The 26,615-nt window shown below is 46.3% G+C and overlaps 1 long non-coding RNA gene across 1 annotated transcript in view; it reads right to left on the reverse strand.

Moving 5' to 3' along the window:
* Window positions 1–554: 554 nt before the first annotated feature.
* Window positions 555–26,615, reverse strand: part of LOC146074968 (uncharacterized) — a 30,509-nt gene continuing 4,448 nt past the window's right edge. The window contains exons 2-4 of the long non-coding RNA XR_014473483.1: window positions 15,616–15,833; window positions 3,735–3,881; window positions 555–2,588 (exon numbers count right to left, since the gene is read on the reverse strand). This is a non-coding gene — a long non-coding RNA (uncharacterized LOC146074968). The remainder of the gene's footprint in view (window positions 2,589–3,734; window positions 3,882–15,615; window positions 15,834–26,615) is intronic.

Consider the following 26,615-nt stretch of genomic DNA (forward strand, 5'->3'; position numbering starts at 1 on the left):
GACCACTCGGAACATGCCTGTAACAACACTGCTGTCCTCTCATATCAGGAGCTCAGTGTGTAAGCTCCGCATAAAATGGCCGCCGCCATCACGGAGTGCCTGTCCCCCATGATCCTCACCTAGCGTGAAGCCGGTTTCAGAGCGCTCCGGAGCCCAGGCAGCTTCTTAAAAGAAGCTGTAAGCGCTGCACAGGGAGGCCAGACAGCGACTCCCTCGTGCACAGTGAGCTGACAGGACTCGCTTCTGTCAGCTCCTGCTGCGCTAGCAGTGTGAGGATTCACTAATGAGAATCCTCACACTGTGCCTACCTAGCTAGTGTAAAAGTTAATAAAATAATAAAAACCCTAACTAGCTCTACTCCTTCGGCTGCTCCGGCAGCCCTTTAGAATAGCACCCACTCCAGTGGGCACCTAACACGAACTGAGGAATCTGGGATGCAGTAGGGGAGGAGCCTACCCTCCAAAAGCTTTAGGATAGGTGCCTGGCTCCTGCGGACCCTCCTACATCCCAATGTGAAGCTGTGTCACCAGGACCATTGAAAGAGAAAAGTAGTAGTACGTTTATTTATAAGGCGCCACAAAGTGTCCGCAGCGCCGTACATAGCAAACAAAAAAACAAATCACAAAGTAACGTATAGGGTGTGTGATAAATACAGCATAAATAGGGGTATAGCTGGTAGAACTAAAATCAGCATCAGTTCTGAAGTAGGTGTGGAAATTGTCGAGGAGACTGAAGATGAAGTAGAGGAAGGGAAGAACAGGGCAGGAGCACTGGTGAGGTAGAGAGGTAGGGTGAGTACGTGAGTAAGGAGGACCCTACTCATAAGACTAAACAGACTAAAAGGAGGTGGGTGGATGAACGAAAAACAATAGGATAAGTAGGAACGGATGGGAACAGATAGGAGGAGCAAAAGAGGTTAGGAGGAGGAGGGATAGGCTAGTCGGAAGAAGTGGGTTTTGAGGGAGAGTTTGAAGGAGGTAATGGAATCAGAAAGCCTGATGGGTGGAGGGAGGTTGTTCCAGTGGAGGGGGGCAGCGTGAGAGAAGTCTTGGACAGGTTAGTGGGAGGAGGTGATTAGGTGAGAGGTCCGTCGGCGGTGGAGCGAAGAGGACGGGAGGGAGTGTGGATAGAAATCAGTGAAGAGAGGTATGGAGCGATGGAGGAGAGAGCTTTGTAGGTGGTGGGGAGGAGTTTAAAAAGAACTCAGAAAGGAATGGGGAGCCAGTGAAGAGATAGACAGAGGGGGGAGGCAGAGGTAGAGCGGCGGTAGAGGAAGATGAGCCTAGCAGCAGCGTTAAGAATGGATTTGCGAGGCGGGCGAGAGGTAGCCCGGAGAGAAGGATGTTGCAGTAGTCAAGGCGGGAGATGACAAGAGAGTGAATGAGAATTTTGGTCGCGTCAGTGGAGAGGAATGGTCTGATGCGCGAGATGTTGCGGAGGTGAAAGCGGCAAGACTGTGAGAGAGCACGAATGTGGGGGGTGAAAGAGAGGGAGGAGTCAATGATGACACCGAGGCAGCGCGTTTGGTCGGTCGAGGTGATCTCGGTTTCACCAATGCTAATGGAGATAGTGGGAGAAGAGGGGATGTTCGGGGGATGGAAGATTAGAAGTTCAGTTTTAGCCATGTTTAGTTTCAGGAAGCGTTGGGTCATTCAGGCTGAGATTGCCATGAGGCATTCTGAGACCTTCGACAGGAGTGACGGGGAAAGGTCGGGGGAGGAGAGATACATTAATGTATCATCAGCATAAAGGTGGTAATGGAAGCCATAAGAGCTGATGAGGGTGCCCAGAGAGGTGGTGTAGAGGGAGAAGAGGAGAGGGCCAAGGACTGACCCTTGGGGAACACCGACTGGCTGCGGGGTAGTAGATAAGATAAATAAGAGTACATTTATAAGTTTGCCCCGGGCTGATATGGCACATTATTAATATTATGAATACATTCATAAAGATTTAAAGGTGCACTGAAAGCCATGTAAGCCATAGCCTCTTGCATAGAATAGAATATTGTGTTCCTGTACCTAAAGGCTCATGCTTTTCAATATTAACAATGGTTACATTTTGTATTTTGCAGCAGCTGGCACAGGGGTAGTCACTCCCCAGTAAATGCTTTTGTATCTCGCTCCCTCGCTTTATCTCCGTGAGATGTACTAAGCCTTGAAAAGTGATACAATGGAGAGTGATAAACCACCAACCAATCAGCTCCATCCGGTAATTTTTCAAGCACAGCCTGTGACATGCCAGGTAGAAGCTGATAGGCTGGCAGTTTATCACGCTCCATTTTATCATGTTTCAAGCTTAGTACATCTGGCCCTCTCTCTCTCTCTCCCTCCATACACTCTTCAATTCTTAAATAAGTATTTAGCGCCTTTCACGTATTTCCACACAATTTACATCAATTGGTCTTTCTTGGTTATTTCTTATTTCAGCCTCCATTACAGAAGCTTGAATAAGTCTGGTCTGTGTCACCATGTTCCCCAAATCAACATTATTCATTTCTTTTAGTTTCCTTTGTATTATGAGTCTAGGGTTTTTCAAGAGAGTATAATACAGGAGCCATCTTGTTCTGGCTTTTACTGATGTACGAGGTCCTGTAAAAGAAGAAAAATTATATGTTTTCTGGGCAGCTAAACCTAAAGAACATGTAGATCCAAAACCATGACACATTTTAGCAATCACAAATTCTTATGTAAATGGTTTCACGCATGGCTGAACTTCTAAGCAGAAATCATTCCCAGGCCACACAATTTCTAGCGGTAGCCTAGCCCTGCATAGGGATGAGCTGTATTTGACTCTCTTTTTCATAATATTGCAGTGTTAAGACTGTTAAGCCTGTATTACGGGATACGATCGATGGGTCGACCTTAAGATGGTCGACAATCATTAGGTCGACACCATTGGGGCTGGAAAGTCATCAGGTGTCTAGGTCGACATGGCCACATGGGGCAAGGTCAACAATTGTCTTGGTCGACACATGGGTTAGGTCGACAGTCAAAAGGTCAATGCCATGCGTTAACGATCTGCTCCCATGTTTGTATTGCACAGATGGCCTTAACGACCCATAAGAGCGCACATTGTACCTTGGCATGGGACCACACTTCAGACCTGAGGGGGGTGTCAAACACATCCGATTTTGGCTGACTTCTTGGCCCGATGCGTCGGGATCGGATGAAATTGGCTCAAATTGGACAAGTGTATGGGCACCTTATGTCTGAGGCTTCCACTAATCTGCAACTGAGACAGGGTGGACGTGACTTCACAAACCCTCCTCAAAAATGTCTGGGTATGCCTGCATTTATTCCAACACACCAGGAAAACAGCAGGTTACCACCTACAAACGCTGCCTTCCTGTCAGTGAAATTGCGAGAGGATTACGTTTTTGATTCATTATCTGTCACTATTCACCCTCACACATGCACAATGCGAACATTAAGCATGTACAGTGGTTCCATAACGGCTCGATTTGCGAATTCTTTAATTAGCGATTATGTTTGAATCAGGCCCTTAGTCCCATGAATGCAATGAAGATACCATTATGGCTACAGTCAATACTTCAAAGCTCCAATGTGAGTGGAACAGAATGGCAATGGTGAACAGACATGGTGCATGCAGTGCTATTGAATTAAATTAATTCAGACACATATGGCAGCAATTTAGTTGTCTAGAATGTGGCCAGGATTTGGTGGCATTTGGGATTTATAAGATTTAGAGGTGAGAAAGAGAACTGTGTCACTAACCTGTTGTATTACTAAATGCATAGTATGCAGGTGACTCTCTCAGCCTCTTCTCGGCACTCATTGTCAGAAGAATGTTGCAGAAACATACAAGCACCGGGTTAGTATGATAGTGATCCACATATATCATTCCAATCCATGTCTTGTAGCCTTGGAAAACAAATAAAACATTATTATTTAATTTTAGTTCATCTAGCATATTATAAAATATATGTTCATACAGTCGGAGCAGTAGAGCTTATGGCTAGGCCAAGGTACTTTTCAGGGGATGAGGCTTAATTGAGGCTTAATCCGACTGAGTATAATAGCCCCGGTGCCCTCCGAGAGAAGATAGTACAGCATTGTGTGTGGCACTGGTGGCAGTCAATAAGAGGACTTGGTACGATTGCAATAAAGCTGACACCACAAGCAGCTAAAGGTGCTTACTAGTTGCAGAGTTTTAATCCTTCATCAGAGTACAAAGAAGAATGTGAAAATGACTTACCTATAAAGGTTTCCCACCCCCATGCACAAGAACATTAGGTACTGCATAGACTGGCGCCAGTGTTGGGTGATGATGTCACACCCCGTCAGCCTAGATGCGTCACCTATATTTGAACATTCACATCAGTCCCTGCCCCAGTGGAGCTTACAATCTATATTCCCTACCACATGTACACGCACAAACATTCATTCCAGGGTTGATTTTGTTAGAAGCCAAATAACCTACCAGTATATTTTTGGATTGTGGGAGGAAACCGGAGTACCCGGAGGAAACCCATGCAAGTACGGGGAGAATATACAAAACTCTGCACAGTTAGGGCCATGGTGGGAATCGCACCCATGACCTCAGCGCTGTGAGGCAGCAATGCTAACCATTACACCATCCGTACTGACCCATGTTATGTTCACAAACAATTATAGAAAAAAAAGCAAAGCATAGCGTTTCCTTATATTATAATTTTATTTATAGGGCGCCACAAGTGTTTCGCAGTACAATGGAACAGTACAGGGAGACAAAACTTGACATAGCAGCTTCCAAATGTTCAGTCCAAGGGATACTGCTCAGCTTAAATCTTGTACGCCATGCATGGGTTACACTCTGGGATCAGAAGAGTCCGCCACTGCCGGCAGCAACAAGGAGAGGCGCCCAACTGCAGTAAGCTGGCAGAATGTTGCGGGCAGGCGAGAGGAGATCTGGATAATAGGTCCAGAGTCAATAAATCAACATGTTGACACAAGCTAAAAGGTCAACATGACAATGGTCGATGCATGAGAATGCATTTACCTTTTTCATTTTTTATTATCCATGTCGCCCGATAACCGGTGACCCCAAGATCCACACCCAGGTGAGAGAATACCTCACAACGACAACACTAACTTGGCGCACTAATGGAGTGTTAGCATTCATGGCAGACACGCCACACAACATACACAACATATTGCTTTTTTTTTTTTTTAAGTAAAAAGTTGAAGGGGACTTGGCTATTGTAACTTCTCTCCAGGACTAAAATCACATGTGGCGACTTAGTATTTTAATTGAAGCAAAAGATAGTCAACACTTTCATTTCTTATAATGAGCTCCTTAAACCATCTGTGTGACAGGGTCTGCTCAAATACTTAGCATTTCAACAAAGCACTGGTATCAAATCCATAATGCTGTTTGAATAACCAATAACATTTAAGAGAACCTGTGACCTAATCCGAATTTTTTTTTTATATTTACTTACCTGCTGGGCTTTAATGTGGAATAAAAAAACCTGTCTGGAGCACTGGGAAAAGAGCTACATGGAAGATTCTAATAACTTATTTCGGTGTATAGGTACAGTAAATTATACTTGTTAATAACGGACCTCCACATTTCAAATACAGGGCACATTTAAATAAATGTATGTACAGTAAATAAAATGATCAGACAAGAACATTGACAAAAGTAAGGGGGGTGTAACAATGGAGCAAACAACAATCACCATGCTGTAACAAGCGAAAAGTAGAACAGAAGAAATTACAATCAGAAATATACAAAGAGTGTGTGACTCTACAGTCAATATGCAAAGAGTGTGTGACTCTACAGTTAACAACCAGATTGTGTATAATCAGGGCTACAATTATGATTAGAATTGCAAATTGTCAAAACACAGAACCGTATAAATGCAGCACCGCACACCTAAGAAACTAGCATTTCACTTCCTTCACAAACCTATTATAGAGCACAACAGAGGCCATTGTAGAGCAATGGTCATATATGACTACAAGAGTGGTCTTTGACAATGGGGAGGCTGGTGAGTTTTACTACAAGCTGGTTTTAGGGAGGAAGCAGTCCAGAACCACTGTGTTTTAGTACTTTGCAGAATTTTGGAGAGGGTAATGCGATATCTGTTTCTGTGGCCAACCATGTTTGGAGTCGTATTGTAAGTGTGTATGCACAATATTGTTTGTACATAACACTTACCAATATTGTCAAATCTGTTAGTCCATTAGACATGTGGCAGTTGTTCCATTTCTCAAGTGTGCACCCAGCATTAGTCTAGCCATATTATACACAGAGGAACAGCTTAAAAGCACTGTACCAGACACACACACACACACACACGAAGTAAATGAAAATCTCAAAGGCCCTTAATTATGAAGCTGGAACAAAGTAAAAAGAAAACAAGTTAAAGATGCGGAGAATGGACTTCCTGACAGCCACCGAGATTGCCATGACCCAACCTCCTGGGTAAAAGGGATGTATTCAAGATGTTTTATAACAAACCTCCACACATGGTACCAGAACTCTCAAATATAGAACACGATAAATGGAATAGATCAATAGAAATATAACCATATGCCCTTAATATAGCTTGAATTAGCTTAAAAAATAGCTTTAATTCCTCTAGGCATGGATTGTACATTTAGTTGAAATGCAACGTACAGCATTGTATAATGTTTACCGGTATAAGTCATGACAATGTAATATGTAGTGTACTGTTCAGTAAGAAGCCACCTGAAATGGTCTCCAATTCACATTGGGGCAGATGTATTAAGCCTTAACAAGAGATAAATGCAAGGGTGATAAGGAGAGATAAACATCCAGCCAATCAGCTCCTTACTGACTTTTTTCAGACACAGCAGTTACAATGTGATTGGCTGGACGTTTATCTCTCTTTATCACCCTAAAGGCCCCCATACATTAGTCCGACTTGTCCTAAGGACAAGTCGGACCTGATTCCCCCCTGCAGCTCGCCGGGAGAGGGACACACGATTTGGCACTTGATGTGCCAAGTTTTGCAAATGATACATCGCATGCGATGTATCATTTGCAACTCCCAGGGAGCTGCAATGTGAAGGGAGCAGGGGGCCATTGAGGCGGCTGGGGGGACGGACGCTGCGGGGGACACAGAGGCGGCAATTACTTACAGCTGAGCCGGGCAGGGGGAGCCGGGAGCTGTCTGTACTGAAGAAAATAAAAAAAAGCCCATACAATGAATGGGCAGCCTGTGATTGGCTGCTGAGCGCTCTCAGCCAATTGCTGACTGGCTGAGAGAGTGCTCAGCCAATCACAGGCTGCCCATTCATTGTATGGGCTTTTTTTTTTTCCTTCCGTACTGACAGTGACAGCTCCCGGCTCCCCCTGCCCGACTCAGCTGTAAATAATTGTCACCTCTGTGTCCCCCGCAGCGTCTGTCCCCCGCAGCGTCCCCCCCCCCCCCACCTGCATTGACGGCTACCTGGGGGAGCGGCAGGCGGCGCAGATGGAGACCGGGGGCGCGGCGGGAGAATATAAAGAAATCTTATTCAAAAGACCGGGCGGCCGCTGATTGGCTGAGAGCTCAGCCAATCAGCGGCCGCCCGGTCTTTTGAATAGGATTTCTTCCTATTCTCCCGCCGCGCCCCCCGTCTCCATCTGCGCCGCCTGCGGTCCTCGCCTGCCGCTCCCCCAGGTACCCACAGATATATCGGATCTGAACATCATGGGTGCTAAAAAGCACCCATGATGGGTCAGATTCCGATATATCTGATGTTCAGCAGGTCCGACGCCGTGATCCGATGTGCGCGGGACCGCGCATCAGATCAAATCAGATGTCAAACACCTGCGATTTTGGGCCGATTTCACCCGATTTATCGGCCCAAAGGGCAGAAATCGGGTGAAATCGGCCGAAAATCGCATAGCGTATGGGGGCCTTTAAGGTGCCCACAGACGCGTCGATCCCGGCGTGCGTTCTGTGCTTAACTAGCACACATAGCATCGCATCGTATGCCTTGTGCATGCGATGCGATAAAAAGCTAGTACAAAAAGTATGTGCTGCACATACTTTTTGTACTGTGCGATGAGGTGCCGTGGGAGCGCGCACCCCATCGCATAGCACCGCCGGGATCGGTGCATGTGTGGGCACCATTACATTTATCTCTTCTTAAGGCTTAATACATCTGCCCCAATATCTGTAATTGTCTGTTGGACTGAACACACCTGAATACTCTTCCTTCCCTCAAGCATCCTGTAGCTAAGGGATGGGGAACCTTTGGCCCTCCAGCATGCCAGCAGTTTTAGATGGCCAAAAAGCAAAACTAAAAGCATGACATGCTGGGATGTGTAGTTCAACAACAGCTTGGGCACCTTTGGCCCTCTTAGTAGTAGCTATACAGGCCTTGTGCTCAGACCCAGTTTTTGTCTGCTGGGCAATATGTACACTATAACAGCTCCAGTCCTCTAATTATTTACCAGGGCAACTGTTTTGTGCATGCTTAAACCAACAATCAGTCTTTAGTCCCCCCCCCCCCCCCCCCGAACGGCGAGTGAATCAGAATAAGGCCACTTGTGTGAGGCGATAATGATGGTTTTCTGCACCTGCTCTACTGAACTATACTGAGAGACCATCTAAAGGCACAGCGACCCTTTGTACTGTAGGTGTTTTAGATTCATTAGCGGATTAGAGTGGGACACTTTGATCCTACATTATTGTATTGTACCTTTTCACAATATTCTAGTTTTCTGAGACTTTGGATTTGGTGTTATAATAAGCTGTAAGCCGTAATCATCAAAATTATAACAAAGGCTTGAAATATCTCACTTTGCATGTAATAAGTCTATATAATATATTAGTTTCACATTTTAAAGTGAAATTACGTAAATAAGTGAACCTTTGCACAATATTCAAATTTTTCGAGTTTCAACTGTATATAGTAATGCCTTGAAGGAGACAGTGTTGGCTAGAAGACTCAGCATGTCTTAGTAGCCTAGGCCACGGTAGGTGGAGTGTTTTGAGTTCCACAGAAACCAGTAGCAGGTGTAGAAGTATAAATATTTAGGATGCAGTGAAGCTCCATAATATATGGAGTCTCCCCACTGATGGTGGGGACTGGGGTGGTGTATTGGTAAATGTCCCATGGGGATAGAGTTTGAGAACAATGGTGTAGAAAAGGGATAGACATCCATCTACCATCTTCTACACCAGTGGTAGGCATCCTGTGGCACTCCAGATGCTGTGGAACTACACATTACAGCATGTCTTGGTTCAGTATTGCTGTTTGGGTATGTTGGCATGTGTACTTCCACAGCAGTTTCCAACCCACAGTGTGGAGGATGGTTGAGGAATGCATGAGATGTTGAGGGAATTCCTAGGGTTGAAATGAAAGGACATAATATACAAAAAGGTTCACAGTGTTAAGCTTAGTACGCACTAGACCAGGTATGGGTAACGTGTGGCTCTCTAGTTGTTGTAAAACTACAAGTTCCTGCATGCCTAGCCACAGATTTGCAATTAGGGAATGCCAAAACTGTGGCAATGCATGCTGGGTAGTTTCACAACAGCTGTAGAGCTACACGTAGCCCATGTTTGCACTAGATTATATGCCATTCAATCCAGTGGATCGGGCCGCCATATTGGACACATTGTCTAGTGCAGTGGTAGCCAACTCCACTCCTCGAGAGCTACCAACAGTTCACATTTTCCAGACAACTTGGGTGCTGCACAGGTGCACTCATTACTCACTAACGCATGTTAAAAGATCCACAGGTGGAGCTAATTACTTCACTTGTGATTCTGTGAGGAGATCTGGAAAATATTAACTGTTGGTAGCTCTCGAGGACTGGAGTTGGCTACCCCAGGTCTAGTGTATACCAGTTATGTTGCTGACTGAGTTGGCTACCCCAGGTCTAGTGTATACCAGTTATGTAGCTGACCCTGCACGTCATCAACATCATCCTCCATCCGCCCTTTGTGCGGGCCGGCAGAAGACATTGCTAGTGAGGGTCAGTGACTGCTTCGGAAGGTGAGTAAATATGGACTAACTAAGCAACCTGGAAACTTCAAATTGCTTAACTAGTTATTGGGGGGGGGGGGGTCATTAGTTCACATGTTCATACAATAAATATTGATGTGCAACTAGTTATTTGGTGACAAGTGTATTCTCTATTATGGTGAATTTATAATGGTGTTTCATAAGCTCCTCCTACCATGTCTTGTTTCTTGCCAGTATAGAATAAACATTAATTTTGTACAATCTAAGGTTCCAGCCAAGAATTTTTTGCAGGGCGCTGCACCATGCCCATATTATAGACTCCCGAATACACCCGCCCACCACCGCGCTGACAGCTGCTGAGCTCTATGCTTACAGCGACTGTCAGCTCTTCCAGGTGTCGCCCTCCCCTGTGCAATACTATTCAGTCAATGTGAAGGAGCCGCAAGCAGCCGCCTTAATGACAGCCCAGGAGGAAGGAGACGCCCGGGAAGATACAAGGTGTGAATGCCCAGCGAACCCGGACACAGGACAGTGAAGACGCTGCAGCGGTCCCACCACCTCCTATCCCAGCCAGAGAGGTGTGAGGAGATGGAGGTGAGGAGACGAGCAGCGAGTGAAGGGACAGGAGCCTGGAGAGGAAGGAGAGAACTCACAGGCCAGAGCCCGGGGAGAGGAGCCTTCTGCCTGTGGCGGAACAATGGAGCCAGCACGGGCAGGGTCTGCAGGGTGCTCCCCAAGCTGTTGTGCTATGGAGCTGCTGGCTGCATGAATCGTAAAGTCCCAGGATACCAGGGTGGGGGGGGATGCTGATGAAATTGTGTGTGTGTGTCTGGCAGATTAGGGGGTCGAGCAGGCTGGCATGAAGGGGGTGTTGGAATGTGGAGACATATTAGGGTTAGAATCATAGTGTGTAATGGGCATTATGGTGTGTGGCAAATAATTTTATAGGAATGATGGTGTGTGGTATATTATGTTCTAGGCATTACTGTGTGTGGTATAATAGGGATTACGGTGCGACAATGTGCAACGGGAGTAATACTGGTGCAGTGAGCAATTTTTTTTAAATATGATTTGTTGTTTCTAACGTAAAATGTGCCCTGCTCGGTGGCCAGTGTTACGATCCGCTTCCAGCGGATCGGTGTCATGTACCATTCACATTTTCTGTGTGTTCTCCCTGTGTGTTCTCCCTGGGGTTATCTCAGCCCCTAATGAGGCCCTGCCTAGGGAAGTATTAGGCAGCAAGTCCTCAGACCCAGAGGGTCAGGTAAAGCATAGAAGTTATCTACGACCGAAGCTTCCGTTAGAGGAGCGTCAGCGGCGTAGAAACCTTAACCTATGCTTATACTGTGGAGATTCTGGCCACTTCTTGCAGACGTGTGGCTTGCGTAATTCCTGTGGTGCCGTCAGGGTATCTCCTCTGGCCAGGTCTGAGCAGGTTGTCAGATCTAAGCCTGTCTCCACTGTGGCAGAGGAGCTCTCTGCCGAGTCTCCCAGTAAAAGCACTCTGCCTTTTTCTACTGGTTCCAGTGCTGATGTTTTATTGACCAGGGAGTCAGAGTTGCAAACCCTTGAAGGGAAAACCCAGGTGGTTGACTCAGATACCGGGGGCCCGCTGAGCCAGTCTGATGCCGGTGGCCCGCCGAGCCGGTCAGAGGCCGGTGGCCCGCCGAGCCGGTCAGAGGCCGGTGGCCCGCCGAGCCGGTCAGAGGCCGGTGGCCCGCCGAGCCGGTCAGAGGCCGGTGGCCCGCCGAGCCGGTCAGAGGCCGGGGGCCCGCCGAGCCGGTCAGATGCCGGGGGCCCGGAGGCCGCAGCCCCGAGTGGGGGCCCGGAGGCCGCAGCCCCGAGTGGGGGCCCGGAGGCCGCAGCCCCGAGTGGGGGCCCGGAGGCCGCAGCCCCGAGTGGGGGCCCGGAGGCCGCAGCCCCGAGTGGGGGCCCGGAGGCCGCAGCCCCAGAAGGGGTTCAAGTTGGTGTCACCCCAGAAGGGGTTCAAGTTGGTGTCACCCCAGAAGGGGTTCAAGTTGGTGTCACCCCAGAAGGGGTTCAAGTTGGTGTCACCCCAGAAGGGGTTCAAGTTGGTGTCACCCCAGAAGGGGTTCAAGTTGGTGTCACCCCAGAAGGGGTTCAAGTTGGTGTCACCCCAGAAGGGGTTCAAGTTGGTGTCACCCCAGAAGGGGTTCAAGCCTGTGTCGCCCCAGAGGGGGTTCAAGCCTGTGTCGCCCCAGAGGGGGTTCAAGCCTGTGTCGCCCCAGAGGGGGTTCAAGCCTGTGTCGCCCCAGAGGGGGTTCAAGCCTGTGTCGCCCCAGAGGGGGTTCAAGCCTGTGTCGCCCCAGAGGGGGTTCAAGCCTGTGTCGCCCCAGAGGGGGTTCAAGCCTGTGTCGCCCCAGAGGGGGTTCAAGCCTGTGTCGCCCCAGAGGGGGTTCAAGCCTGTGTCGCCCCAGAGGGGGTTCAAGCCTGTGTCGCCCCAGAGGGGGTTCAAGCCTGTGTCGCCCCAGAGGGGGTTCAAGCCTGTGTCGCCCCAGAGGGGGTTCAAGCCTGTGTCGCCCCAGAGGGGGTTCAAGCCTGTGTCGCCCCAGAGGGGGTTCAAGCCTGTGTCGCCCCAGAGGGGGTTCAAGCCTGTGTCGCCCCAGAGGGGGTTCAAGCCTGTGTCGCCCCAGAGGGGGTTCAAGCCTGTGTCTCCCCAGAGGGGGTTCAAGCCTGTGTCTCCCCAGAGGGGGTTCAAGCCTGTGTCTCCCCAGAGGGGGTTCAAGCCGGTGTCGCCCCAGAGGGGGTTCAAGCCGGTGTCGCCCCAGAGGGGGTTCAAGCCGGTGTCGCCCCAGATGGGGACGCTGTCCATTTAGTCCCTAAGAGGGATTCTGATTGTCCTGTCTCTGAACAGAGTTCCAGCCATGTCGGTAACATGGAGAGACCATCTGTTGGTCTTTTTGTTGTTGCCCAGCCAGAGTTTCACTATAGTGCTGCCCACTTAGAAGTGCATCACAGTGGTGATCAGCCAGAGACTCATCATAGTGCTGCCCAACCAGAAAGACCATCAGACTTGGAAGAGGTCATAACCTCTAAGGGGGTCCCTAAAGTCTCAGCCTCAAGGGCCATAATTCCAGCTATACAGACCAGTCAGTTAGCTGATAATGAAGTTACTGTTGATGCTTTGAACGATATCTCTACATCTATAGTTTTTGATGGGGACCTAACCCAATTTGTTGCGCTCACTAAACATTTTATCACTATTTTGGAGTCCAGACCATTTTTAGGTATCACTTCAGATAATGTGGTGCTCCATTTAATTTATTGCTTCAGAGGTGAACCTTTCAAATGGGCGTCCAAATTTATTGAATCTGAGGATCCCATTCTTAAGAATCTCCCAGCATTCAGTGACGCTGTATTGAAAAAATTTGGTCCCAATAAAAGTGGTTCACCTGCCTCTGGACTGACCATCTTCTCCGCAGAGACTCCATCATGCATAGGAAAGTCAGTACAAAAGCCCCAGCCCATAGCTATGGTCGCTGGGTGTGCTCGTTTTAACAGGAATGCCCCTGGAATCTTAGCTTTTACAGCAGTGGAATCCAGGCTTGATTCTGTCTTGAATTCCGATTCAGAGATCGATGGTTGTCCAGTGTCTTGTCCAGTGTCGACTCAATCTGTCAAGAGTCCTGCCTATGTTCAGTCATGCGATACCACTTCTTCTCCAGTGCCAAATGTTACCAAGATTGAAACCATAATCCTTCCCTTAGATGCGGACTCCAACTCTGATTATAACTCTGAAATCGATGAAATGCCTTTAGTTGAGGGTACCGTTAGTTCAGACAATATTTTTGGTATTACTGTGTTTACTCCCAGGCAACCTGGGAAGAAGAAGAAGAAGAAGTCTTCTCGGAGACATTGAGTCTGTTTTTGTTCTTGGTTCCCCTTGATCAAGCTGGGGTGTCCGGAGTCCACCTTTTTTAGGGGGGGATACTGTTACGATCCGCTTCCAGCGGATCGGTGTCATGTACCATTCACATTTTCTGTGTGTTCTCCCTGTGTGTTCTCCCTGGGGTTATCTCAGCCTGTGTGTGTACTCGCTAGTGGCATCCAGTGGTCAGCCTGGGCCATTGCAGGTAACTTTCAGTACTGTGTGTTCTGGACTCAGGTGTCTTGATTAGGCTCCTAGCCTGCAGTGCACACCTTCAGGCTATGTGTAATCAGCACCACATTGTGCTCTCTATATAAACCCTCTGGTTGTTCAGTCCCATGCCGGTTATAGCTTGTACCTCAGGGTCTCAAGTGTTCCTGGTTCCTGCTTACCCACTGCTCCTGGTTCCTGTGTCCAGTCATCCTGCATCCTGTCATTGATTCCCAGCTGTGTCCTCCATCCAGTCTCCTGTCCTCCCGGTGTCCGTGTGTCGTCCTTTATCCGTCTCCCGGTCCCTGCAGCTCCTGTTGGTCTTTGTGGGATTCCTTCTCCAGATATTGATATCCCTCGGTTCCAGATAAGTTGGGAAGATTCCCCCTCTTTGTCTCCGTACTAATCATTTGCTTATTGTGTCAGCGTATAGTGTATTGTTACACCTGTCAGCGGTTCTTAGTGTGTCAGCATATCGTGTATTGTTACACCCGTCAGCAGTTCTTAGTGTGTCAGCATATCGTGTATTGTTACACCCGTCAGCAGTTCTTAGTGTGTCAGCATACTGTGTATGGTTACACCTGTTAAGCATTAGCACAGCGGGTTCCTGTTTAGAGTGCTATCCACTGGCACCCCTCTCCGCAGGGCAGGGTGGTTCTCGCCTCTTTGTTTGTAGATAGGTTTCCCCTTGTTCATCACTGGCCTTGGCGTGTGTGTTGTCCTAACATAAGACCAGGTGGCATCGAGGTGGGAGCCTGACTAACGGGCTCCCACGAACGCGGCTATTATTGGTGAAGCCTAGCACCCCGCACACACACGTCAACTCCATCTGGGTACAACGGAGTCAGGTTGGCGAGGCTGCCCTGGTCCTGTCTCTATCTCCTTCCAGCCAGTGTCACGTGGTGTCTCGCCAGACAGCGTGGCACAGGAGATCCTAACAGCCAGCACCCTGCCCTAAAAAAAATCCTACAGTGTATACTTATATAGATTCAGACATTCCCAATGACGCAAGCAACAATCAAATCCAAATGCAGTCCAGCAAGTCCAATCCATTCACCGAGTCAGACTGCTTTGACGATGAAAATCCAGTCCAGTTATTCTATCACAACAGGACTCTCTTCTCTTAAATGGACAGTACTGTATACTAGCCTGTAGCTGATGAAAATGAATATGATGATACAGGAAATATACCTAAAATTCAATTGGTATTGACTTAACAATTAACAGATTATTCTAAACCTGCTGCCAATGTTACTTTTTTTTGTTAACGGAATAACGGCCAATATACAAAATAGAGAAGCAGCATCTGCTTATAACAAGACTATGGCATTCTAATTCATAAATGTGCACATTTCTGGCAAAGGAGCACAACAAACAAATGCATAGTTTATGAGAGAACGGTATAATCATCACGCCAAAAAAAACAACAACACATAATGCCGTGAAAAAGCATAGTCTTCCCATAATTTACCAAAATTCACATTAATTTTTCACCAAGTTTCTCCAAGGTGTTTACGCTTGAGTATCTACTACAGGATTACAGCACATTTTATTAATATTTAGCATCAAGATCGAACACATTACCTCGCCAACACGGTTGACATCAATCCTTACTACTGTTGGGATGGCTTTCACATAGGCTTCAAGAGTGTGGAAACCCATTTCCTTGAAAGGAATAAATTCTCCAGTGAGGGATTTATATTCGCTTTGTAAACGATGTAAAACTACACCATGTTTGTTTGACTGCAAGACAGACCGCAGCATCTTCGAAACATGTTCTTTATCAGTCTCCAGCATTTTTGCTAAAAAAAAAAAAAAAATTATTAATGATAATTGGAAGACAAGTTCTACTAGACCAGTGGTAGCCAACCCTAGCCCTCGAGAGCTACCAACAGTTCACATTTTCCAGACAACCTAGCTGCTGCACAGCTGCACTCATTAATCACTGACACATTTTAAAAGACACACAGATGGAGCTAATCAGCTTACTTGTGATTCTGTGAGGAGACCTGCAAAACATGCACTGTTGGTAGCTCTCGAGGACTAGGGTTGGCTACCCCAGGCCTATAGCAACCAATCGGAGTCTAGCTATAATTTCATTATTGCATCCTGCAAAGTTATAGACACAATCTGAATGGTTGCTATGGGCAACATCCCGTTTTCACAATAAAACAGAAGATCTTTCCTTAGCTTAGTCAGTTCGGCATAACTATTACACTGCAAAATTCTCAGTTTTTATGCTAATGTTTCTATGTTGTGGCAGGCAGCAGAGGGTTAACAATGTTCCACTGATCAGCTTTTTCTATGTTTTTTGTACCTTTATATCAGTAATCAGTGAAGTACACACACACCAGCATATTGTAATCACAGATTTTTTTTGATTGCTCATCCTGTTTTATGCCATTACTTAAGTATTTGTAGCATACTAGTTTGAAACAATAATTTATTTCTGTTTAAAGTTAGGCCGACACAAGCATTAGGTCAACATGGGCTAGGTCGACAGTCACAAGATCGACATGGGGTTTCAGGGGTTTTTTTTTTAGCAGACAGGCGGTATTTCATGCCCCACTATCCCCTAGGGCATGCTAGCGCAACCCTTGGAGAGAAATGGAGAAGTCTGTGGCTAAGCAGCAAATGATACTGTACAAGTGGACAAACAGCATTAGTGAAGGCTAAGGGTGCGTACACAAGAGCAAAAAAAATTGCTGGCAATATGGTCACTGAGCGACCAAATTGCCAGCAATTGGAGTGTGCACCGGCGATAAAAATTGCCGGGTGTGTGCTCCCGTTTTCAGCCCCCTAACGGTCGCTGGTCCGACCAGCGACTTCCCCTGCCTTCCCCCAGCAGTGTGACATGTCATCAGCAACCATCTCTGGTCGCTAATGAAAATGGGACACTGAGCAATATGATTGCTGAGCAATATGATTGCCAACGATCATATTGCCCCATGTGTACCCACCTTAAGAATTTTTCTGCTGATGATCTGTCTTTTGACAATGAGGTAATCGAATGACATTACAGCTCACAATTGTTGCAACGGACTAATGAAATATATAAATATCATTTGTCCCCTACTTGAAAAGCTTTTGTAACCGCAACTACTTTTCTGTAGTTTACAACTACTGAAAGTCATGTAAAATAGAGGGCTTTGAGAACAGGAATGCACAAAACAATCTGCAGATCATTGGCTTGTCAGTTGAAGCCAATAAAAGCTATGCATCTTGTTGCTATCGGCTTACATAAGCCCTTGACCCCCCCTCACCCCACGCTTGTAGGGAGTACACATGGAAATCCCTGACCACCAGCAACCTTAGCAACTGAGGCCAATCACATGTCTCAAAAAAGTTTCAAAAGGCTGAGTGCATCTGTAGTCCTAGTTTAGAGAACCCTTTCTCCTTCATACTTCATGGCAGCCTTAACATTGGGTTTATCCCTCTCACTCTTCCAATTAGACAGGCAGTTTTTCCCCTAGGATCTAGCTCCTCCTCTTCCTCCCCTATATATCTCAGCACCTCCCTGTTAACAGTAGTATTTTTTCTGTCTCCTCTGTCTGTGACAGGTAGTTAGTTAGTATTTTGGCTTTTATTTTGAAATACCAAGCAAGCTGGTTATGCTGTTGGGTCCTGGGCAGTGCAGGTTGGTGGTGCCTTGAGCCTGTTATGCTGTCCGGGCCGGTGGCAGGGATGGAAATTAAGTATAGCAGCTAATGGTATTCCCATGTGAGTAATGGCGTTCTTACCCTGCTGTGGCTTCCTTCTGCGGCTGTTTGGATCTAGACTGCGGGGAAGCATGGCGGTGTCCTCGGCGTGGGTATGCATGTTATCCGACGGCATCTCATTTCCGGGGCACACGTCCTGCGTGTCAGGGGATCGCTCGCGCCTCAGCAGTAGCGATGAGGGTGCGTAGTTATGATGCCAGTGCAGGCGGCCTGCGTTCCAGCGGCCGCATGCGTTCCACACAGCAAGTGGGGCTATTAAAAGCGCCTGACCGGTGTTATAGGCGCTGGAGTTACCTGCTGCCCTTATGGAGGATGCCTCTCCCAAACTTGATATACCGCTGCCCAGGTAAGTCCTCATTTGAGGACTGGTTATTTACTTTATTTTCGGTTATAGATTAGTTAGTTACTGTCTTTACTCTTCTTTTTAGTGTGCCTTCAGCCCCTAAAAAGAAGACATACAAGAAGAAGAATACCAAAGTCTGTCCTGCCTGTGACAAGCCCTTTGCAGGAGAGAGAGAGAGAGAGAGAGAATGTGTTATGTCAGGATTGGGTACTTGTGTATTATTCGGATTATATCGGATTGTACCCGATTTTGAGCCTTTCCCGGGAGGAGTGTACAATTTTAATATTGCGTCGCATCGCATGCCTTAACTAGTGGCATGCGATGCGATTATACGTTGTACAGGCACCCTGATGCCTGATTACAATGTTAAATGCACCCCAAACCCGATTTTTAATTGTACACCCACCCTGATGGGTGATTACTATGTGAAATGCCCCCCCCCCTCCCCCCCAACGCCACCCCAGTATCAACTCCAACCCGAAGCGTGGCGAGCGCAGCGAGCCCGCGAGGAGCGGCGGTACACGTCCTCCAACCTTTTCATACCCCCACTATCCACGTCGGCGTGGAGTCCATTTTATATAGTGTGGCGAGCGCAGCGAGCCACCGAGCCTGAAGCAGGGCGAGCCCCGCGTAATACCAGCGCATTACTTCACAGGTATTACGCGTCCGTTTGCCACGCTTCGGACTCGGTGGCTTGCTGCACTCGCCACACTATATAAAATCAACTCCACACCAACTTGGATATTCGTCCTCCGACCTTTTCATACCCCCACTATCCACGTCGGCGTGGAGTTGATCTTATATAGTGTGGCGAGCGCAGCTAGCCACAAGCGTGGCGAGCCCCGCGTAATACCAGCGCATTACTTCACAGGTATTACGCGTCCGTTCGCCACGTGGATAGTGGGGGTATGAAAAAGGTCGGAGGACGCGTACCGCTGTGCTCACCACGCTTCGGGTTTGCGTTGATACTGGGGTGGCGTTAACAACGGGGGGCCATTTAACATAGTAATCACCCATCAGGGTGGGTGTACAATGAAAAATCGGGTCTGGGGGGGGGCATTTAACATAAGAATCAGGCATCTGGGTGCCTGTGCGATTAAAAATTGGGTCCAATCGCGCTGCATCGCATGCGATATGAGTGTATGCGATGCAACGCAATTTTTTAACGTGCGATGAAAAAATGTGGGCGCCCAGATAATACACAAGTACCCAGGATTGTTTAGCAAGGAGGGATGCTGCTCCAAATGTATCACAGATTTCGGAGTTAATGACCTGGATGAAAAAGAACTTTGTCACTAAAGACGAATTCTTAGGAAATAAGAAGTCTAGATCACAGACTAGTCTGGATAAGGATGATGATTGTGGATCTGGGGATGGTTATCCCGATAAAGATGGATCTGGTGAAGTGCCGGAAGGGGAGCGTTTATTTAATTATAGGATTCTAACTACAAACAGCCTGTGAAATCTGACTGATGCCCTGTTCGTGGACAGATCTAAAAAAGGGAGATGTTTTCCGGTGCACAATGTAGTTAAAGATATTTTGTCTAAGGAATGGCTTAGTGTTGAGAAAAGAGTGGGTTCATTTAAGAGAATTGATCAAATGTTTCCCATTGAAGATGAAGAATTTTTAAAATGGTGTAGCATTCCCAAGGTGGATGCGGCAGTGTCGGAGGTACAACCATTCCCCTGGAGGATGGGGCATCGTTAAAAGACGCGATGGAGAAGAGAATGGAGAGTGCCTTAAAAAGGCTGCATAAGATTACTATGTAGAAGCACACATATATTTGTCTAAATGTTCATTTTTCCAGTTACCAAAACTTCAATATCATTGGTATTATTAGATTTGTAAGGATTATATGGTCACAGTTTATGATGACAATCTCACATTAACAATATATACTACCTAAATACTGCAATCCTTGCTATGATGACTGAAGATGTTTCAATTTGTTTGCATGTACAGTGCTTAATGTGCAAATTTTCAATAAAACACATGTAAAAAAAAAAAAAAAGGCTGCATATTTGGATATGGTGTTCCACACTGCAGGAGGACTTACAAGAAAAGGTGTCCCGTGACCAAATTAGCAAAAACTAAGCATCCTTAGACGGATTAGATTTTGCAGTCAAATCTCGGACGTCAGGCATTGTTGCTAGAAGGGCTTTGTGGTTAAAGTCGTGGGCAGCAGACTCACATTCGAAAAACAAATTGGCTACATTGCCGTATGAAGGTGCCTTTCTTTTCAGCAGTAAGTTGGATCAAATGATTCAAAGAATGTCAGGGGGCAAATCAGTAAGATTGCCACAAGACAAAAGGGGGAGGTTTCCCACTTATTCTGCAAGGTCATCATATAGACAAGCCAGATCGTACAGGCCAGGTAGGCCTTTTCGTGAAAGATATGCCTCAGGCACATCGCAAGCATTTTTTCGCCAATATATTAAGAAAAGAGGCGAAAGTTCTGGAACCGGACAGAAGTAGTGTCAGTGGGCCTCCTGTGGAGCAGGTTCCGGTAGCAGGAAGGCTGCTAAAATTTGCTCACATTTGGAAGCGGACCATAGAAGACAAGTGGGTGCTGAAGGTGGTTACCTCAGGTTACCGCCTAGAATTTCTTTCAAGGCCAAGAAGGGCCAAATTTTTAAGTTCCAGGCTTGCTCTTTCGAAGATAGAAAGAGAAGCGCTGAAGTCAAGTTTAGAGGGGCTCATTGTCTCAGGTGCAGTCGTAAGAGTACCCGTTGAAGAAAGGGGGTCAGGCTTTTACTCCCGTCTGTTCATAGTAAGCAAAAGTTCTGGAGGTTACAGAACTATACTAGATTTAAGAAATTTAAACAATCGCATAAAGAAAATAAATTCCATATGGAGACCACAAAGTCTATTCTTATGGGAATCAGAAGAAGCGATTATATGGTCTCTATCTGAGAGATGCTTATTTCCACATCCCCATCACACCAAGCGACAGAAAATACCTAAGATTCTGCATAGGAGAAGAACATTATCAGTTCACTTGCCTCCCAATAGGCCTTACCTCATCTACTCTGGTTTTTACCAAGGTTTTGGTAGTACTGATAGAGGAGTTAGGAAGAAGGAAGATCATCATTTGAGCCTATCTCGATGACCTCTTGATTGTGGCGCAATCAGAAAACGAAGCTGTAGCAGCCAGAGATTATTCTATCCAGTTTCTTCAGGAGCACGGGTGGCTGGTAAACTGGGAGAAAAGTTGCTTAAAACCGGTACAAAACAGTAAATTCTTAGGGGTGTTAATAAATACCATGTCATTCCAAAAGTCGTTGACCGAAAAAAGATGTGAGAAAATCCATCAGTTAATCATCCTAATCTACGAGAGCGACAGTGTATCCCTGAGGTCGGCTATGAGCCTGTTGGGCATGATGGCTTCCACAGTGGAAGTAATTCCATGGGCAAGGTGGAGGATGAGACCTCTGTAGTGGTTTCTTCTAAGTTACACCTGAAGGAAAATTCCGTTGGAAAGAAGGATAAAAATTCAGAAAAAATACCTTGCTCTGGTGGGAAAATCGATCAATTAAGGCCAAGAAAGTCGTCACTGGCAAGTCCCCAGTACAAAGTCATCACCACAGATGCCAGCGCCGTTGGTTGGGGTGCTCACGGGCTGGGCAGAACTTGTCAAGGTCTATGGTCAGCTCAAGAGGTAGAATTCTCTTCCAACCACAAAGTTAAGAGCAGTGTGGCAAGCGATAAAGTTCTTTGGTGAAGAAGTCAGAGTCACACCTGCGTATTTTCTCGGACCGTCGTACAACAGTCTCTTACATAAACAGACAAGGAGGTACGCGGAGTCAAGTGCTGTTAAAAGAAGTACAGAATATCATGGTATGGGCCAAAGAAAACCTACAGTCAATATCGGCACTACATGTCCCAGGAGAAGACAATCAACTGGCAGATTATCTAAGTCGCACAAGTATAGTCCCAGGGGAATGGGAACTGAGGGAATCAGTGTTTCAATGGATAGTAAAGCACTTCGGCAAGCCAGAGATAGACCTCATGGCCTCGGCAGTAAACAAGAAGCTTCCTCAGTTTTTCTCACGGTTCCCGATGCAAGGGTCAAGTGGAGTGGATGCACTGCCCCAGAAGTGGGATTTTGCCCTGACCTACGTCTTCCCACCGTTCTCGCTCATCCACAGAGTATTATGGAAGATCAGGACAGAGGGAGCTCAAGTCATAATCGTGTTACCATACTGGCCGAGAAGGGCTTGGTTCCCTATGTTGGAGGACATGGCGGTGGCAGATCCACTGTTTCTTCCAGTGACACAGGACCTCCTGAGTCAGGGTCCGGTCAAATGCCAAGACCCTCACAAACTGAGTTTAGCAGCTTGGAAATTGAGAGGCAACAGTTAAGAGACAAGAATTTGTCTCCAGAAGTAGTATAAGTCCTTCTTCAGGCAAGGAAGAAAGTGTCATCAGCCATCTACTATAGAATATGGAGAATATTCGCAAATTGGTAGAGACAAATTAATTTTTCCTAATCCAAACATATCCCAGATATTACAGTTTCTATGTGATGGTTTTAACAAAGGACTTGCTGTTGCTAAGATCAAAGTACATATATCAGCATTAAGTGCTTTGTTGGACAGGAAATTGGCAGAACATAAGCTATTAAGAGGATTCGACCAAGAATTAGGTCTATGGTTCCACAGTGGGACCTTAATTTAGTTTTGAATGGTTTAATGGTGGCTCCGTTTGAGCCATTGGACAGAGTTAATTTAAAATTTCAAACCTGGAAGGTGATTTTTCTGATAGCCATCACCTCAGCTAAAAGAGTGGGTGAACTCCAGGCGTTATGTATAAATGAGCAATATTTAAAGATTTTTCCGGATAGAGTGGTGCTTAGGACCAGGCCATCCTTTCTGAAAGTGGTTTCATTGTTTCATTTAAATCTGGAGATCATTTTGCCTTCTTTTTATCCAAATCCCCTCAGGAAAAGAGAAGAAAACTTGCGTACACTGGACGTCGTCAGAGCTATTAAGATATTTTTGAAAAGGACAGCTGAGCAGAAGCCCTATTCGTGATTACTCAGGGAGCAAAGAAGGGATTTGTTCCGTCGAAACAGTCAATTTCACGATGGCTTAAAGAGGTAATTTTGTTTACCTACAAGAAAGTAGGTCATGTTGTACCAGAAGGTATTAAGGCTCACTCAACTAGGACAATGGCGGTTTCGTGGGCTAGAGAAGGTTTCAGCTAAAGAAATATGCCAAGCGGCTACTTGGTCTTCCCTGCACACCTTCTCCAAACATTATGCTCTGGATGTTTCCAAGTCTCATTTTGGGAGTGAGATACTGAGACAAGTATTGGCTTGAGGTATAGTATAAGCCCCCCTACTGCTTTGGTACATCCCAATGTTAAGGCTGCCATGAAGTATAAAGGAGAAAGCAAGGATTATACTTACAATAATACCTTTTCTCCGGAATACTTTATGGCAGCCCATAAAAAAATTACCCTCCCTGTTGTGTTTTTCCCTAGGATCAGGACGGAGACATTCAAAGACTACTGTTAACAGGGAGGTGCTGAGATATATAGGGGAGGAAGGAGGAGGAGCTAGATCCTAGGGGAAAATCTGCCTGTCTAATTGGAAGAGTGAGAGGGATAAACCCAATGTTAAGGCTGCAATGAAGTATTCCGGAGAAAAGGTATTATCGTAAGTATACTCCTTGCTTTTGACCTGTAGCTTATATCATATACCAGCCTGAAATTACTATCCACACCAAGTAAAGATGTCGGTGTCCTGGAGATTTTAAATTGGACAGCTGCAGCGCTGACAATTAACAGAGAAAACAATAATGGTACTTGTTAATTGCTGACCCGCAACTAACATTATTCCATTTAAAAGGTCCCTATTAACATGGACTAACTTGTGTACTCTAATCTAAACTACTAAAATGTACTGGTAACTAGTAACGTCATGCATCTACAGTAGGTTTCTATTTAATTTACAGTTTCTTATAGCAGCAGATTCAGTTGTGCTTTACAAATGTTGACAAGACTAAAAGAAGAAACTGAGTATAACAGACATACAATACGTGGAGTAAGGAGGGCCCTGCTTCAAGCTTACAATCTATAGGGACATAGGAGGGAAACACAAGGACAGGCACCAGTAATAGCATAGCAGTCCCACCAAGTTACAAGTCCAGAAGAAAAGCTATATAATACAGAAGTGCCTCTGAGGGTTATTTGGGTAGTACCTAAATATTATAGGCTTGACTGAAGAGGTGAGTTTTCAGGGAACGCTTGAAAGTTTGGAGGCTTGATGAGAGTCTTATTGTGCATGGGAGGGCATTCCATGAAGACTTATGAAAGTCCTGTAGCAGTGAATGGGAGCTAGTGATCCATGCAGGAGAGACGCAGATCTTGTGCAGAGCAGAGTGAGCTAGTTGGGAGATATTTTGAGATAAGTGAAGAGCTATAGGCTGGTGTGGTTTGGTTAATAGCTTTATATGTGAATAGAAGTATTTTATATTGAATACAGTAGAATATGGGCAACCAATGGAGGGACTGGCAGAGCTTAGCCCCGCAGCAACGTTCAAAATACATTGCATTGGCAACAGTTTATTCTTGGGAAGAACAATGAGGACACTATTGCAATAATCAATGCGAGAGATAATGAGTGCATGGATTAGCATGTTTTAGCAGTGTTGTGTGTAAGATAGGGTCGTATCGTGGATGTTTTTTAGATGCATGTAACAGGATATTGAGACATGTGATACTGGTATCTGAAAGAGCTGATTTGTTTGCCAAGAGAGGAGGTATAGATTGAGAAGAGCAGAGGACCTAAAACTGAGCCTTGCAGTACTCCAACTGACAGAGATAGTGAAGAGGAGGTGGTATCAGAGAAGCGAACACTGAAGCCAACACTGAAAGAGCAATCAGATAGGTAGGATGAAAACCAGGAAAGACCTGTTTGTATGAGAAGAGAGTGGTCAACAATGTCAAAAGCAGCAGAGATCTTACTCAACACCTTATTCTCTACTTACTGTCCACTTTCAGTGTATGGTGAAAATGTATGTTCTATTCTAGTGGTTATGGGCTTATAAATTTTTCACACGGTTTACTGTTAAATATCTCTAGTGTTCCCACTAGGCTGTTTTAGCATGGCACTGATTTTTAACAGGCAAAATACACCCTGCCCCTCTAGCAGAGCCCTGCTAAAAGAGCATGCTGCCTGTCCCCGGGGAAGCCCAGCGCCGCCATAGAAGACTATGCCTTCACTGGCAGCGCAGTGTCTTTGGCGGGGCCAGGCCCTCCCCCTTTCATGTCGGTGGCGGACAGCCTGTCCCCTTGGGTGCCGGACGGGTTCCCGACAGTCGGGATCCCGACAGCCATTTACCCGACTGTCAAAATGCCGACAGCCGGGTGCCCGACGGACACCCGCTATTTTCCCTAGTGGGGGTCCACGACCCCCATAGAGGGAGAATAGAATAGGTGGCTCGCGTAGCGAGCCACCGTGCCCGCAAGGGGCTTTTTTGCGCTCGCCATGCTGTCTGACTCCGGCCAGTCGGGATCCCGACGTCAGGATAATGACTGTCAGGATCCCAACTGTCGGAGTCCCATACCACACCCGTCCCCTTTACTGACGGTAGCGGCTGGATCCCCCCCTTATGCTGCCCCCATTTACAGTTCCTAGAAGGAACACTATCCTTGCAATAATCAGTGTGAAAAGCTGATAAATGAATTCTATATGTATTTGTTTCTCCTTTGGTGTTCAATATCCTCTTGGGTGTGTAAGTTAGGTTGCCTGTCGTGTCAAAATAGTAACATGCAGACATAACATCCCGATGTCATACCTGATCCCATCAGCTAAATGCTGATGAGACCAGGTATGATAGGAACAGCTGTATGCCTGTTCGTATCACAGCATACACATGTACAATTATTCTTGATGTCACAGCATACACATGTATAATTATTCTTGATGTCACAGAAGATATACATACCCTTTTATATCCCACTAGTTACAAGCCAATCAAAATGACTTGACAAATAATGGTCATGTTAGCAGCGGCGGTTGAGCTCGCCTGCCGAAATACTTTACTTGCTCCATTGGGCACCACCTAGTGGTGAATCCCTACCATAGAGGTAAGGAGCAGTGTTAGCCTTTTACTATATAGGATTCAAGCAGAAACTATCACACAGGGTAAACACACCAAGTTTCCCTTAACCAAACTATCTTGCAAAATATAAAATAAATATATCTTACATTTCAAAGGAGCTAGTGAAATTTCCATGTGGCACCCAGGAATCAGCATGCTTAACACACTAATACCACTTTTACACCAGAATGCCGGGTAGGACCCGGGAAATTGAACCCGGGAAATTACCAGGGCATGCCCTGCCTCAGACCCCATTTACACTGCACTTCAATCCAGGTTATTCCCGGGTAATGCCCTTTTACACTGAGAACGGATCAGCCCTGCCTTTCCTTGCTGCTGTCATTAAAAAATGGATTTTTGGCCTGTTGATGAGGTCACAACAAATGGAACATGACACTCCTCAAGTTTTTTTG

Source organism: Crinia signifera, chromosome 1 (genome assembly GCF_055691185.1).
Source record: "Crinia signifera chromosome 1, ASM5569118v1, whole genome shotgun sequence".
Lineage (NCBI taxonomy): Eukaryota > Metazoa > Chordata > Amphibia > Anura > Myobatrachidae > Crinia > Crinia signifera.